Source organism: Callorhinus ursinus, unplaced genomic scaffold, assembly GCF_003265705.2.
Source record: "Callorhinus ursinus isolate GAN/ISIS: 27379988/994484 unplaced genomic scaffold, GSC_fseal_2.0 scaffold7, whole genome shotgun sequence".
NCBI lineage: Eukaryota > Metazoa > Chordata > Mammalia > Carnivora > Otariidae > Callorhinus > Callorhinus ursinus.
In genome coordinates, this window is record NW_027397069.1 from 1,595,982 (window position 1) to 1,612,279 (window position 16,298).

The window sequence follows — 16,298 nt, forward strand, 5'->3', positions numbered from 1 at the left end:
TAATAAAGAACGATCCATGACCAGCTAGACAGAGCTGTCTCTTGTTTCCCTCTCACGGTTGGCAATCACAACATGTTTTGAAGAATCATGTTCTATTGCATCAAAGTCATTGTGAAAAAGATTTTCAATAGGAGAGCAACATTTGTAATGCTTGTCACATCTTATTCCAGTAGAATGTAAAAAATAAAAAAAAGAGGGAAAGAAGCTGTATTTAAATACACAATGATGTACTTTTTAAAGTGCAAAATAGAATATTCATGGTTGTAGGCAGGTTGTAGTGGAATAATGACCTCTTTATAGTATGCGTCATTGTGTCACAAGCAAAAGGGCCAAATGACAGCCATAATGAAGTCTGGGGATATAACATGTCATTTCTCTCACTCCTTTTTGCCCAGAGGTGTCATCACTGAGATCTTGGAAATCCTGGGGCCAGACCAAAATTATTCTGCAGTCCCTCACCCACATCACTAAAATCAGCTTACCATCCTTTTGCCCAGGACAGATACAGGATCTAAGGCAAAGTGTTCTATCCTTTGGACATCAGTTAACTCAACTGCATTTGAAGTACAAACCTGTTCTCTGCTTCACGGGTGTGCTGTGTTGATCAAGCAAGACCTGCCCCAGTGACCGTGGACTGACATCATGATAGAAGAGGGTAGAGTGGGGACACCTCTGCTCACCCACTGCTAATGGTTACTAGCCGGGTCAGGGTCTTCATCTAATCCCCTTGAGGATGAGCTTCATTCTCTTTGTGACGTGATATATAAGTATCCATCCCACAAAATTATGCCCTTATATTCAACATACGCTGATTCTTTCAACACATATTTATCTAATGCCTATTGTGTGCCAAGGACCGATTTATATACTTAAATAATGATGTATTAGAAATTGACCTTGAGGAGGACATCCTCATCATCATTGCAACAGCTTATACTTTTTTCCGCAATTATAATATACGTGGCTCTGCTCTCACATGGATTAGCTCATTCTGTCCTCACATATTTCTACCTATACCCCAGTGCTAGTAACACTATTTTACAGATGGAGAACTCAAGGCTCAGAGAGCTTAAATGGCTTGTGTATTTTCACACAAAACAGTGTGCTTTGATTATTATGAAATCCTGTTCTCATATCCTCAGTGTACTCTCAAGGTTTCGGGGTGGGACCCTCCTAGAGGCCAGGGAGTGTAGTCAGGGGTATCCAGGCATATAGGACGTGGACCCCACTCCTGTTTTATATAATTATGTGAGCAGATGGGAAAGGCTAATGACTTTTCGTCCCAGTTGCATTAAACAAGATTAAAGATGCTGACAAAGACTTAAGATCTGTGCTGAGGACTTCAGCTCTCATTACCCGTATCCCAAGCCGCTGTCTTTGACTTGACGTCATTCTTCTGGTCTGTACCGTGGAGTGCGTGTGCCTGTGTGTATGTGTTGTTGTGTGCACTGCTGTCCAGTTCTCCCAGTGATGTCACAGAGCCCTGAGGCCAGCTCCCAGAAAGTTTTGGTTTCCTCTTTATAGGACCCTAGAACTGACTGCCGCCTTCGGGCCTGCAGCTTGCCCTTTTAGGACCTGCTACTTAATTAACTGTTGATAGACCATCTGCGCTGTCAGAGTTTCACATGGCATCTGCCGCAACTCACCTTGGAATCTCAACATTTAGAAATATTTATCTACTCATGAGCAAGTTCTCAGGTAAAGAGCAAGATCCAGGCATGAACCCTTATAGGACTGTAGGGAATAAAAGAGCTGCATTTGATTAGTTTTAGTTTAGAATTGGGAAAGCGAAAAATGTACAGTTAATATAACTTGGAATTCTTTTGTTTGTCATATAATCTTTCTACACAGATTCTAGAGCACAGCACTGCATTCAGGTGTTTTCCCCTCACGCTGCTTTGTATTCAGCCTTATTGCTTTAATGCTGTTCAACTTCAAAAGAATTCTGGCAATCGAAGAGAATAAGGTCGGCGGGCATGTTGCAAATATGTTAACTACATTTTCAATATTACCAAAAAGATATTTATGGAAAACATATTGTTTTGTATATATTTTTTTCTAAATGGGTTGAATGATGTATTCCACCTGCACACCAATGGTTCTTTGTAACATAAGTCATATCCCAAAACTGCTTGCTGTTGCCATCACTGTGCAGAGGATATACATCATACATTTCCTCATGAATGTCTTCAGTCTGTTAACACAGTGAACTAGTAATTGAGAATGAACTGTCTCAAACAGGCACATATATAACAAATTAAAAACAAATATATGTACACACACACACACACACACACACACGCAATGTGCTCCAGATTACTTTAAATCATACTGTGGGTCACGTCTGTTTATATAAGTGGTTTTAAGAAATTGTAAACAAGAAATAATATAAATCTTTAGCTTTCCTGTAGAAAGGCTCTTGGATATACTACTATCTAAGCAATTTGATTCTTAATTTCTTAAAGCCAGTACATTTAGAACATTCTTTCTAATAAAAATAGACTGTGACATTTGTCTATTTTCTTTTCGGAGAAAGAAGATATAAACTCAGTCTGTAAAATGTAAATAGCTTAATTTAGAATTACTCAAACATGTTTGAAGAGCCATTGAAAAAGAATTTTAAAGACTTTTTAAAGATTTTAATGACACTAGAAATGGATCATAAAGATGTATAATAATACTATTCGAAGTTCTATATTGTTTTTGTCACTTTCTTCAAAAAAATAGACTCTTACTCTTTGTCTTAGTTTCTTAATATCATGCTATGTGACTCTGAAAATCATTGAGAACATAAGTACTGTTATTGCCATAAGCCACGTGGTAATAGACATGAAGTTACCCAACCATAATGCATCACTCTCGACAAATGACATGTCCGCTGAACAGAAGGAAAATGGGAAGTACCATGGGACAGTGAGGGTGACAGTGACTAGGACAACAGTACGATGATCACATCAACAACCAAAAAGTAAGGTATCATCCTACAAAAAATGTGGTGCTTAGGAAATTGCTATGTGACACTAAAGAAAACAAGTTTTTTTTTTTTTTTTTAAAGATGAAAGCGGTATTTTTTTTTTTTTTTCTGAGTCTATTTAACATACTTCAACTTTGACCTGACCGGACTTCTAGGTTTTTAGAAGCACTTAGCCAATCAGCCACAATTTTGATGAATTATGACAAGAGTTTTGATCAGCATTATTAAAGGGCAAGGTTCTTCCCTTGCTGCTTTGGGGAGCTTTTGGGTTCAGTTAGATGCTCTCTGACCATATACACACGCCTACACCCTAGTCCTTTTATTTACTATTAGAAGTGGTTTTGCCAAACAAATTTTCTTCAATTTTCCCTAAGCTGTCTCTAAACTTCTTATAATGTTAAAAGCAGAGTTAAAAGCGATCTTGGAATTCTGAAATTTGTTACAGAGAAGACTAGTTGTACTGTAATTCTAAGGCGAAAATATACTTTAGCAACAATGTACTGTCTTCTTATAGTGAACACATGGGGGGATTTCTGTAAGTAGTATGGCCAAAGGCTAGAATTGATTAGACTTTTTTGCTTACTAGTTTTCAGAAAATAAATTTAAGATAGTGAAAAATATTTAAACAGTACAAAGGTTTACTTTTCTTGGTTTTCCTCTTCCTTAATAGACAATTCTTTTTTTTAAATTATTTTTGATTTTTCATTTACTTGCTGACATTGTTGGGGAAAGAGGCATTGTATTACATACACTGGAAAAGAAAATTTAAGAGTTTAAATTATCTGGGATGAGTACTAACGGGAAGGACATAGGACAGTAAAATGATCAAGGACTTCCTTCCCTTTCAGGGTCCATCAGACCTGGATTTGAATTTTGGCTCTTCTGCTCATAAGTGGGAATCCCTGGAGTAATTGAATTAACTTCCATTTGGTGAGCCTGAAATGACAGTGAACATGGTTACTTATCCCGCTGAGATGTTACCGCATTCTTTGTTTTACAGGGTTTGGGTTTGTTTTGTTTTGATTTGTTTTGTTTTTCCTTAGGAAAATTTTCATGGTTTTGTTTTGTTTTGTTTTTGTATAATATGGCATTGAAAGCTCTGAACAAATCCGTATCTGGCCAGTGAGGCAGATGCTTTCTCCTTCACATTTTTGGGTTACTGAGCAACTTGTGAGTAGATTAAAACAAAAGCAACAAAAAAGGCAACCTTTTGCATGACTTAAGTCTTTCCAAGGCAGGTGCTAGAACAACACGAACTTCTGTCAGCTGCAAGCAATCCAGCCTCCAAACATCGCGCAGGACACCTGGAGTAGATGCACGCCGTGCCCGCGCCCTCCGCGGTCCCGCTCCTTTGTGGCTGGTCTGCCGAGCATCTGGACACTTGTGCGTAGTGTTGGGAAGAGGAGGAGGAGGAAACAGCAAGAATGCTAGGCTGGGAGGAGGTGGTCAGCCAAAGTTGTGCAGGGCAAGCCTGAACATGCCCTTGGTGCAAACCCACGCACTGTTGATGTTCTTTAGTGGGAACATCTGGTGGAAGCCCATGATGGGGTCTTCATCACCTTGAGCTGGCCCACGACTAGGCCGAGGATGCACCTTTCGGGCTGGGCTGCTGGTCCCGCGCTGTGGTGCGGTGCTGGATTTTCTGCAATAGAAGGCTAGGCAATTTCTCCACAACGGCAGCTTCCCCTGGGATTGTTGTCCCTCCCATGGTTCTGGCGTTATGAAATAACTAGTAGTAATGCTGAATGAAGCTGGGTCCAGTGTGCTCCCAAATTGGCTTGATTCCCATTATGGATCATCATGGGCCTCCCCTGAGACCTAGTGCTGACTCCAGAGTGGGCCAGGTGGTCCTTGCCCCTCCCCGATCCTTGGCAAGCCGGGACAGGATGTGGGGTGGGGGTGGGGCGAGCGGTGGCTCACCCGTTGGTAGAACTGGTGGGACGACTCGGGGCAGGCTGGGCTAGGCCACACGGGGAGGGCCTGGAGATGCCCCATCCAGGTGGTCCGGCACAGGACAGAAAGGCTGGGCCCCTGCACAGTACTGTGGGATAGGCGCCTGGTTGTCCCTCTTGTGTAGCCCCATAGCCCTGGCTCTGCACAGCTTTTGGGGGATGGGCCCCAAGGATGCACAGCGGAGGCTCCAGGTGGCTCAAGCTCGGCTCCTTTGGCCCAACCCATGCCCAGGATGCTAGCCCCAGCACTCACCCAGGGGCTGGCACTGATTGGGTATTTTTATTATCTGCTATGCATTGCATAAAATGTCTAATGGAACTGGTGGTATAACATCATGACTTGAGATGACAAATAAATAGAAGGTGATTTTTTGGTAGAATGTACAGTAGGGCTGCGGTGAAAATTATCAAAGCAATGACCTGATTCTATTCAGTAACTTCTAGATGTACCCCAAAGGAGAGAATTGGAAGACATTAAGAAGCTGAGTTATCCGGGGATGCCCGGGTGGCTCAAAGGTTAAGGGTCTGCATTTGGTTCAGGTCATGATCCCTGGCTCCTGAGATCCAGCCCCACATCCAGCTCCCTGCTCAGTGTGCTTCTCCCTCTGCCTCTGCCCTTCCCCCCCCCCCCCCCCCCCCCCCGCTGCTCCCCCTCTCTCTCTCAAAAAAAAAAAAAAAAAACCTAAAAAAAAAAAAAAAAGCTGAGTTATCCATTGGCTCCAGGCTTACTCATGGAAGAAATAGCAAAGAAGGAGAATTAACCTCCTAATGTTCTAGATAGGATTATCGCATGTTGTGTCAATTTCCCTTTAGTAGAAAACAGCATCTGTGGTTAACTGGGAAGCTCCCTGTGTTAACGGAAGAAAGTTCAAAATGTGGGGGAATGATCACGGGCAGAATGGGGAAAAAGGGTCCTACTCAATCCCTAAAGAGAAGCATTTTAATGAGTAAAGGCAAATGGCTATAGCACTAAGAAGTGAGGACTGAAATTAGGAATGGAGAGAGAAATCAATAGCTTTGTTTCCATAGTAGGTCAACTCTGTTCTTCTTTTGGGGTCTTATCCTCTTGGATCTTCCTTTTGGATTGCACTGTTCTGCTCACCTCTCCCTGGGAAGTCAGTATGTTTGGTAAACTAAAAGGATGAAGCTCTCCTCCCCTTGAGAGTTGCTGCCTAATATTTTTCCTACTGCTACCAGAAGGTTAAGTGGGTACCAAGGTAATAGGCAGAGAGATGGAGATTTGGGGCTGAATACTCTCTTTGCAACTACTTTTTAGTCCACTGGGATTGATCTTTCAACATTATAGAAGTGCTTCTCCAACTGAGCTGGCCATATGTGACATCGTGTGCTGGTGTCCTCAAAGCCATGTGATCAACCCGCTACATTTTCCTGAAAGATTTGGAGGTGGGGGAGAACAATCTATATCACAACGAATATGGACACATTATGACAGAATATTTGAAACTCACATAAATTTTCAGGATAAAAACAAGGCTTCAAGAGAATGTTTTATGTTCAATGTGATGCATTAGACTCTGGGGGTGATGGGGATGGTGTTGGGGAGGTCATGGAGGGGAGATGAGGGAAATGCTTGAAAGTCAACGTCCCATATTAACAAAGGTACATATTTGTCTATAGTGGACCCTTTAAACTGTGTCTATTGGGAACCCAAGTCATTGTCATGGACAAGACAGAAATATTCATCCTGGTCACCATCATCATGACCAAATATTATGTATGTAGTGATGCTTGTAAAATATAAATCACAGAACAAATAGAAGGTTTTCTTTTTTAAGACTCATTTATTTATTTGAGAGAGAGAGTGTGTGTGAGCATGGGGGGGCAGAGAGAGAGGGAGAGGGGAACTTAAGCTGACTCCTCATGGAGCCCGATGCTAGGCTCGATCTCACCACCCTGAGATCACGACCTGAGCTGAAACCAAGAGTCTGACACTTAACTGACTCTGCCACCTAGATGGCCCGAAGTTGTTTTTTTTGTTGTTATTGTTCGTTTGTTTTTTGTTTTTTTTAATGGCTCATCTTTTGGTGCTTAATTTAAAGCATTCTAGATTGGTTGATTTGTCTTTGTTAGAGAGAACACCCTTTAATTAAATATTTCTTTTATAAGACCTGCGAAGGTGTATACATACATATGTGTGTTTGTATAATTAAAATTTTAAGAAAATTAGGTCTTTCCCTTTCGTAGTGCATTCTCAGATTAAGCTGTAGCACATGAATTGGCATCTAGGGCTCATAAATAATGGAATTACAGTGCTGATAACAATTTACTGTCCACATGGTAGATCCACAATTGTTTGGATTAGTTTGTTTTCATCTGCTGATACTTCTCCATGAAAATTTTTTTAAACCTGTGGAAATAGAAAACTGGGAGAACTTCATTTGACAAACAGATGCCTGAATTGTGTTTCTCTACTCTTACAATGTTTATAATGCCTTAAATGTTTACACATGCGTAAGGTACAGGAAATTCTCAAAACGGTAACAATTTGTTTAGGCTGATCTAATTGGTTTATTGGCTTAGAGACAAGAGCTTTTGAAAAGCACATGTGGAACATCTTAAGGATTATTATTCTTTTTAAGTCTCAAGTAGAATGGAGACAGTAGTGTTTGACGAGTATCTCTCTGAGCTAAACAAGCACCACTGTGCAAATGTCTAAGAATATGGTGCATGTGAAGGATTAACATCCATCTCTTACCACTAAATATCTCCACGTAGGCTCATCTCACCTCTTTTATCACATTAATTGCCACCTAATGACTCCTGAGCCTCTTGCTCTTACACCTTCCCTGATCCGTTGCACAAATCTTTTTTAAAATAAATACCATTTGTATCACGTCATGCCTTAGCCTTACAACCTGCATGAGCCCCTGTTCCTGACAATTCAAGACCAAACAATTCTGCCTATATTTTTCAATGTGTAAAGTGTCTGTTATCTTTGTATATTTATTATTTACATTCCTATTGGTGGATCTCTGGTTAAAAACAGTGTTTTTATTTTCTTTTACTATAAATAAGACCATAGTCCCCACTTAAAATTTTTATTAATGCACATAAAATTTACAGGCATGTGATCTTTCCTAATACATGTCAGGTCTGTGAATTTATATAGAATACATATAAATTGTATATATACACACACAATTCAATAATGAGTTTTCTTTTTTTTTTTTTTAAAGATTTTATTTATTTATTTGAGAGAGAGAGAATGAGAGATAGAAAGCACGAGAGGGAAGAGGGTCAGAGGGAGAAGCAGACTCCCTGCTGAGCAGGAAGCCCGATGTGGGACTCGATCCCGGGACTCCAGGATCATGACCTGAGCCGAAGGCAGTCGCTTAACCAACTGAGCCACTCAGGCGCCCCAATAATGAGTTTTCTTGTAACTGATATATAGTTGTGAACTAGAAGAGTATGACTTCAAAGCAATGAGCAAGATTGCTAATGAAAGTGTAAGGCTGAGCCCAATAAATGGTTTGCTAAAAGTGCTTACCTGTAACAGGTGTGGCCGTTAGCTTTCTATGTATTCACTATAATCATTTTATTGATATATGTGTAGAATGCCTTTTTGGAAACACTCGCTAGACTATTTGACCTCTCAGAGGCTGTAGAATGTTTTTTAGTTGTCAATATTTGCAATGTAAATTAGAAAAGCATAAAATTAAAACATGTAAATGCTTTTAGTTTCTGAAAATTTGATTTTTTTTTATTTTTTTGAGGTTGATTTCCTGGTACTTATACTGTTTTCTTTTCCTTTATTCCAGAGAATATAAGAGATGGAATAAACATAAGGGAGTTAGATAGATCAGTAGCAACATTATCTTAAACAAAACCATTTATTTCTCATTCATGTAGTAGCTTTCCATGAATTTTATGTAGTAAGTTCTTTCAAAAAACCCCAGTGTCCTAAAATTTAGGAAATGCAAATTAGAGATGAGGCTGTCATCATCATAAGTCCTGCTGTTCAAGAAAAATTACATCGAAGTTGGAAAACATTTTTATTTTGATACATTCAATGATCACAATCATAGTAGATATATATAGATAGAGATATAACCCTATATATAGAGAGAGAGATATATATAGATATGGATATATATACTTGGTCATTTACAACTGTGAGATGGGATATTTGTTCTTTAAAAACTTTAAAAACACATTAAGTCTATTGGTGACTCAGCTAAGACATATACAAATGCGCATATGTAAATGGGTATGCAGCATGTATCAGGCACTGCATTATTTAACAGGTTTGAGAATTCAACGTTCACACTAAACTCTGTAGGTGTTAACAGTTTAGTTGATATTTTTAGTTCAGTTGGCCAGTATGTATCCTCTTCATGGCTCTTCCACAGGATAATTTTTTTTTCTAATTTAAACACAAGTACATTTTCGTTGTTTACCATTTGTGGAGTATATATAGAGTTTTTCAAATAGGCACACTAGAGAGTCTACAATGTGGTGTATTTTTGTCAATATTTGGAAATATTTATAGACAGAGCAGAAAGCATAACAAATAAAACCAAAGACACTCGCACTATTATATAAACTTGATAAGAAAACAGGCTTTTCAATTTTGTTTATGTCTAGCAAATTAAAAAAGGGTGTTGACATACAGTAGGTACTTAATAGGTATCTGTTGAAGGGGAAAGAAAGGCATGACATCCTCTGCTTTATGAAATAGTTGGGGTCTGATGGGCTGTTCTTGGTGCTGGCACTTGATGACGCCTTATCGAGGGACCCCATGGAGCTTAGCAAAAACCATCTGTTTCAGACCCCAGTGTTTCCAAGTTGAATTCCAGTACCAATGCTTACACTAACTCTGTGATGTGGGCTGGATACTCAAACGTCTACAGCCCGAGGTGTCTCCTTTATGAAATCAGGCTATTACCCTTAATTTTAGGGTGTTGAATTAAATAAGTAACACATATAAATTGCCTTAGAATAGTCTCTGGGCTGAAACAGACGTTCAAGAAGTCTTGTTATCATTCCTTTAATTCCAGGAGCAACCTGCGTACCTCATTGTGATGTCATACTTTGGTTTGTTACCCTTGCTTCTAGCTGGGTATCTCTGAACCATTCTTCCCTGCTTTGATCTAGTCTGTGACCGCTCTGTAAAGTGATCTAATGAACCCCATTCAAGTACTAGTAAACAGACAGTGTTTTAATACTCAAAAGACAATTAGTTATTTTTAAAGGAAGTTGTTGAGGATTTAAAAGTCTTACCACATTGGAACAAAGATGTATTGATAAACTTTTAGAAATAGCATCAAGACAATGAGCAAGATCCTTTTAACTAGGAGCATGGCCTTCCAAATGACATAATACCATTTGATGTAATTACTTGTGCCCTATATGAACCTGTGATTGGGATAAATGTTCTCAAATATTCTAGGATAAAAAGTTAATTTTTTTTTTTTCCTCACTGAAACCTTGACAACAAACGAGATATGTAAATATCTGAGTAGATAAGAAGGTAGACTTACGGAGCAGCACTGGCAGGCTTTTCTCTCTCTTTGGAATCTCCATACATCATGGAGAAAGGGAAAGCAAGAAACAAATGTATGGCTATGAAACCTGCTTTTGGAAAGTTCTAGTTACGGCTTTGAGCATAGCTGGTAGATTATGGCTACTGGTTAAGAAAACCTGGTAATATCAGATCGTGACTTTCCACTGGATCCATCTCTTGTCATTAAATACCAGATGCCCTGTAGAACAGGTCAAGGATTTCCAAGAGATGCTAGAACAGATATGTGAGAACAGAGCTGGAAGAGATAAAAACTTGCCTTCAAAGATAACAACCATATCAGATCGAAGGTTGTTCCCATGCAGAGAATTTGGGAATCTACATGTTGTAAATCTAAGCTAATGACTGACCAGGAGTACATAAAAGATATTTTAATAATGACGAAATTAGGATAATAAGACCATCTATTTCACAGAATTACTCTGAGTATCAATTAAGCTAATTAAGTTAAATAACACAGACCATGGAGTCTCCATCCCAGTCTGTCTCAATCTCAAGAGCATTATGTGACCCAGTTCCACGTCTACTATCTAAGAAGGGATTTATGTCCAGGATCTTAACTTGGGCATACAGTTAAAGGAGGACTTTACTACATCTTGGCACCTCAGTGAATCTCCTATCCCTAGGGAAGATACAAGAAAGTTATGTTAGTAGAGTAAAAATGATCAGCATCTTACCAAAGTCACCAGCCATCTGTTACCATTAAGCAATTACATGTGTATTTACTGCCCACACTGTCTGAGATTCTTCAGAAGGCCCTGAGACATGCGGATGAACCAAGAAGGACACATACAGTTTTTAGAAATAATCAGCTATAAAAGAAGATGTTAAAAGAGCTGTACAAAAGAAATACATAGAATCCTTTCTGAGAACACAGCAGAGAATATTAGCTTCTGCCCAGGAAAAGGAGTAGGGTCAGGAGATGCTTTCACATTTCAAAAACAGTGAGTAAATGTTTTTACAAAGACTAAGGAATAACAGTTTCAGGGTTTTTGTCTTTCGGGAAGGTTTGGGAAAGACACTATTGTTATAGTGTAGCATATTTTGGGGGACAATGGCAAAGCACAGAGCTGAAAAGATGGGCATGGTCTGACATTTGAGGGTCTTTTGTGCCAAGCTAATGAGTTAGTCTTATTGTCTTCTAAATCATAAAGAACATTAAAGAATTTGGAGTGGAGGATGAATAGGAATGGATCTGGATTTTGTCAAGAGCGCTCTCAGTGATGTGAAAAACAATACATAGGTAGGCAGGATAGGGGGCAGGGAAAATAGTTGGAAGTTTGTTGCCATCAGTTTGGTCCAGAAGTGTTGGGATTTGAATCAAAGCAGTTTGAGTTCGTATGGAAGAAGGCTCCTGGGAATTATAGTCTCTTGGGTCGGAAATGATGTGTCCAGCTAAAACGCAGGGTTTTGTTAAGGAGGAAGAAGAGAAGTAATAGTGGGGCGAGTAAGTCACGTTCTCTGTCGTTGTCAACAAGAACTAGTCAATGACACCAGAAATAATTTTTCAGTCCACCCTTCCCACAGTTGGGGCCTCTCCGAAACTGACGGTCTGGCCCAACGTGACAACATTTACACTGGAGCGCTACACGACTGTAATTCCAATGTTTTTAAACTTGGGGTTTGAAAGTTTGTCTTGGCAGATTTCCCTCCGTTTGGGTTTGGTTTGTTTGGCTAGAGAGTGGCATATTCAGACAGGCTTAAATCTCAACCGTAGCAAACACAATCTTCGGCTTTTCGGATTCTATAGTTCAACATACCAGTGATCCTAGGTAGACAGCTCTGGATTACACGTGGGACGTGCTGGCAAGATGTGGGAGTTAGGTCATGAATATAGCATCGTTGGCTGCCTGGCAGAGGGGTAGGAAGAAAATCGTGTCTGGAGTCTGGTGCAGGCCTGACTCTGCCACTTGCTTATTGCTATCCCCTAGAGGAAAATACATCAAATATAAGTTTTTGGATACACTGCAAAATAGTTCAATTTTAGACAAACTTCCTAAAGTTTGTCTAAATTGCCTATCCATTTCTTTCTTAGTTCACGTTCGCTATCTAGGAAACATACACGGGCAAAGCATACTTGTGCTTTGTGTCTGTATCCTCTGCTTATCTTCTTGACTAAAACAGCCTTGTTGATAACTTAAAATATTTTCTGGGTATTTATATGTATATGGCCTTCCTGGCTTAAATAAAACGATTACTGGCATTTGATAATTTAATGAATCTTTATTTTTCCTGGAACTGAGAACGTTGATGTTTTAAGGGAAATGATTATGAATGTTTCATTAAAAGAAAATCCGGTAATCAAATATAGTATAGAATGAAGAGAAGTGCATATAGCCCAGTGTACTGGAGGTACATAATGTCTTTCAGCAAAAAGCAATCTGTTAAAAAAGAACCAGCAGTTGTCACCCTGACAACTCTTTGGTCCAAAGGCATCTAGGACTGATATATGGACCCTAACAGCTAAGCTAATCTTGTCTTGGAGCTTGTAGAACTCTTTCAGAAGCTGGGAAGAAGATCAGTCATCTCCTTTCCCTGGGTTGTGAGGAGTAAATAAAACAATGTATATAAATCACATTGGATGTTCTAAGTAAAATACAAGTAATTTATGATTATTCTTCTCATCCGAGGAGACAGAGTTTCCATAAGTTAGAAGGGCTCTAAGAGGCTTCAGGAGGCTCTTTCTTGAGGCAGAGCTGGCCACACGCATAGAGTTTGGGGGTTTGACTCATAATTGATACAAATGGGTAACCTGGCTTCAATTGCCCAAGGAAAGACATCTGTCTCACTAGGGGGACTGGGTAGTGGGGCCATAAAACACGCTTGTGGACAGGTCTAGTGAAAAATATGAAAGTTGAAGTGGACAAGGAAAATTACCTATTGCAGCACAAGATGCTTGCTTTAAAAATTGCTTAGGGGATATTGATCTGACCAAGAATGGCAAGAAAAATACACGGGAGCTGCATATATGCACATGTGTGTGTGCACGTGTATGCATATTATATTTATCTCTGTGGCAGAGTGAAAAAGGAAAAAAAGATTAGCATCTGACATATAAGATAACCCTACAAATGTGATTTACCCATAGAGCAATGTTCGTGTTAGAGTGATTTGATTATGCATTTAATGCTAGATGCTATGGTATTCATTTGATAGGCAATCTAACATCCACATACAAACTGGAGCTGTTGGATCATTGTAATCAATCCTCTGAAATGATACTAACTTATTTTTTCCCTGCAAGTTCTTCACATGCTCAGTATGTGCAAATCGAGGTTAAAGGTTGCGTTTTCCTCTGGCAGTAACAGGGTTTTTAGAAAAATATCCCAGGAAATATGCCAATTTCTTTATAAAAGTTATCTCTTTTATTCCCCCAAAGGATCACTTAAAGTGAGTACAATTTCCACCCTCAGTTTGCAGGGGCAACTGAGTCTCAGACAGTGAAATGAGCATCCTCAGGTCACAGGGGCTGGTTATGTAGAACCGGAAGTGACTTTGGTCTGCCTGACATCAAACCCCTGCGCTCAGGAAATTTACCATACCGACACTAATGGGTTGTTATCAGCTCAAAGAGGAACTTCCACACTGTGGGGTTTTGTTTTCATTTTTAACATTTCCAGCCCATTGAGGACTCTTATTTTTGTAAAATACGATATAATGTTACAGCAAAATCAAATTGCTATAAAAGTTTTGAAATGCTTTGCTTTCTCATTTCTTAACTCATTATAATTTGATCATAAACGGTTCACAAACTGGTCCCAATCTCCTTTCAGTAGCAGACACTTAAATTCCAGTTCGAGATTCCTTAGATCTCACTTTCTAGAAATTTCTGGTGTCATTGAATTCAAGATGTGGGAAGAGTTTCCTCCAGCAATGTGATTATTTTCATCTTTTGTCATAAATGACATCAAATGTCTAATATAATTTGAGAGCACCAGGAAGTTTTATTATCATGGCCTCAAAAATAGCCCTCCCAGAGAAACCCCCCTCAGTTTTATGAGCTTCATACATTGTGCCTTGTAAAGCAGGATAGTTTATAAAATGTTTCCATTTTTGCTTAGAGATGTTTTTCATCATTATCCAAAATGTTATAGGGTGGTTTTAGGGTTTATGGTATTATTTGCAGCGGGACTAAGAATCCAGTGTTTTATGCCACAGTTGTATGTCTTCCTTGATGCTTAGAATTCACTTTCCCTTCCAAGAACTTGGCCAAAGTCTAAAGTTCGGTAAGATTCTCCTTCATACGGTGTAGATAAGCAAGAGGACTGAGCATCTCTTTAGACAAACCTACCAGAATTTCTAGTAAGTCTAAAGTTAAACACATCCAGCCCGTACTCTCTGGGGTTCTATTTTGAGGTGGGTAGGTATTGGCAAACAGAAATGGTACTGTTCTCTTTAATCAAACATACTGGCTAAGAGAGGGTTATCATTTATCTAACTATATCCGAGATGGGCAATCTTCTGTGACCACGGGGGACAGGAGGAAATTTAATGAGTGCAGACTCCTGGGAGTAAAACAGAAGATCCTGGTGGGAAATTAGCTGAATGGAAGGGACTTACCCCATGTGAAGGCATTCACAGTCAATATTGTAAAGCTCTGTATGAGGCAAACAAAACAGGTGTCTGGGCTGCATTTCTATTTTCATCTTCTGTCTGCAGCAGCGTGAATGTTTCAAAGCTTTAAAATGCAATAAAAGCTAATTCTAAACCATTCAGCTTCATCCAATATAAAAATATAATTTTCTGATTTATAAGCTACTTATATGGTTTCTCTCCAACAACTAAAAATCTCCCGGTTTTGAGGACCATGTCAAGGGGAGGGGAGAATGTGTAAATATGAAGCAGAAAATGAAGGACATGGAGGAGCCAGGCTGCCTCTGATCCACGGAGGCTGCGGGGGTGGTTTTGCGTGGGGGAGAGGTAGGGTGGGTTCGCTGAGGACAGGGTTCACAGGGGAGGCGCAAACCGAGTTGAAGACGTGTTCTACTCCTGGTTAAGACTTAATGAATTCTTACTGTGTGCAAACACTGTGCTAGGCTCCTTGCATGGGATGTTATCATTTATTACTTTCAACAACTTTATGAACTAGTTACTCTCAGTTTCTCCGAGGTGAGCAGGGTTTTCACTAGGGAGATTTAAGCACATTTGGATTCTTTTGTACATCGTTACCATATTTACATGCATAATTCATAACTTCTTAGAGCAAATATTGAAGACGGAAGAGATTTTATGCATTTTAAGTGTTCTTATTTACCTAGATAATGACCTATTTTGTGTTTATTCCTCTCGTCGCTCTGAGATCCTCCAGGGAAAGGCTTGTCTCTGTTCTCTTCAGAACCCATGAGAGTATATGTTGTGAGGGCGGGGGTTTTCCTGTCTAGTTCATGCACGTGTCCCTCATGAATAGAGCAGCATCTGCCTCATACTAGGATCTCAGTGAACATTTCCAAAAGAGTGAGTGAGTGAATTGTTCCCATTTTACAGGTGAGGATGGAAAGATTTAGTAACCTGATTAGGGTTACGAGACTAAGTCTGAATAAAAAACCACGGTTAATCTCTGTGCAGTGAAGAATCATTAATCAGAATAATTACTTGTGTGAATCTGGACTCGGGTAGATGGTCCTCAGTGAGGAGAATGGATGTCCATATGGGGTCTGGGGGAGGGTGGGCACTGAGACCAGGACTAAGCCACTCTAATAAAAGAGGTGGTAGGAGATCAGACAGACACCCTTCAGGACATTTTGATAGTCAGGCATAAGAGAAAGGTAGTCACAGATGACCTTAAAGTTTCTAGAATTGGAGACCGAATCTTCACAGGGGTGTCCAGAAA

At 39.6% G+C, this 16,298-nt stretch overlaps 1 pseudogene; it reads right to left on the reverse strand.

Moving 5' to 3' along the window:
* Positions 1-4,420: 4,420 nt before the first annotated feature.
* On the reverse strand, positions 4,421-4,763 carry LOC112826400 (nuclear transport factor 2 pseudogene; annotated as a pseudogene).
* Between the last annotated feature and the right edge of the window lie 11,535 nt (positions 4,764-16,298).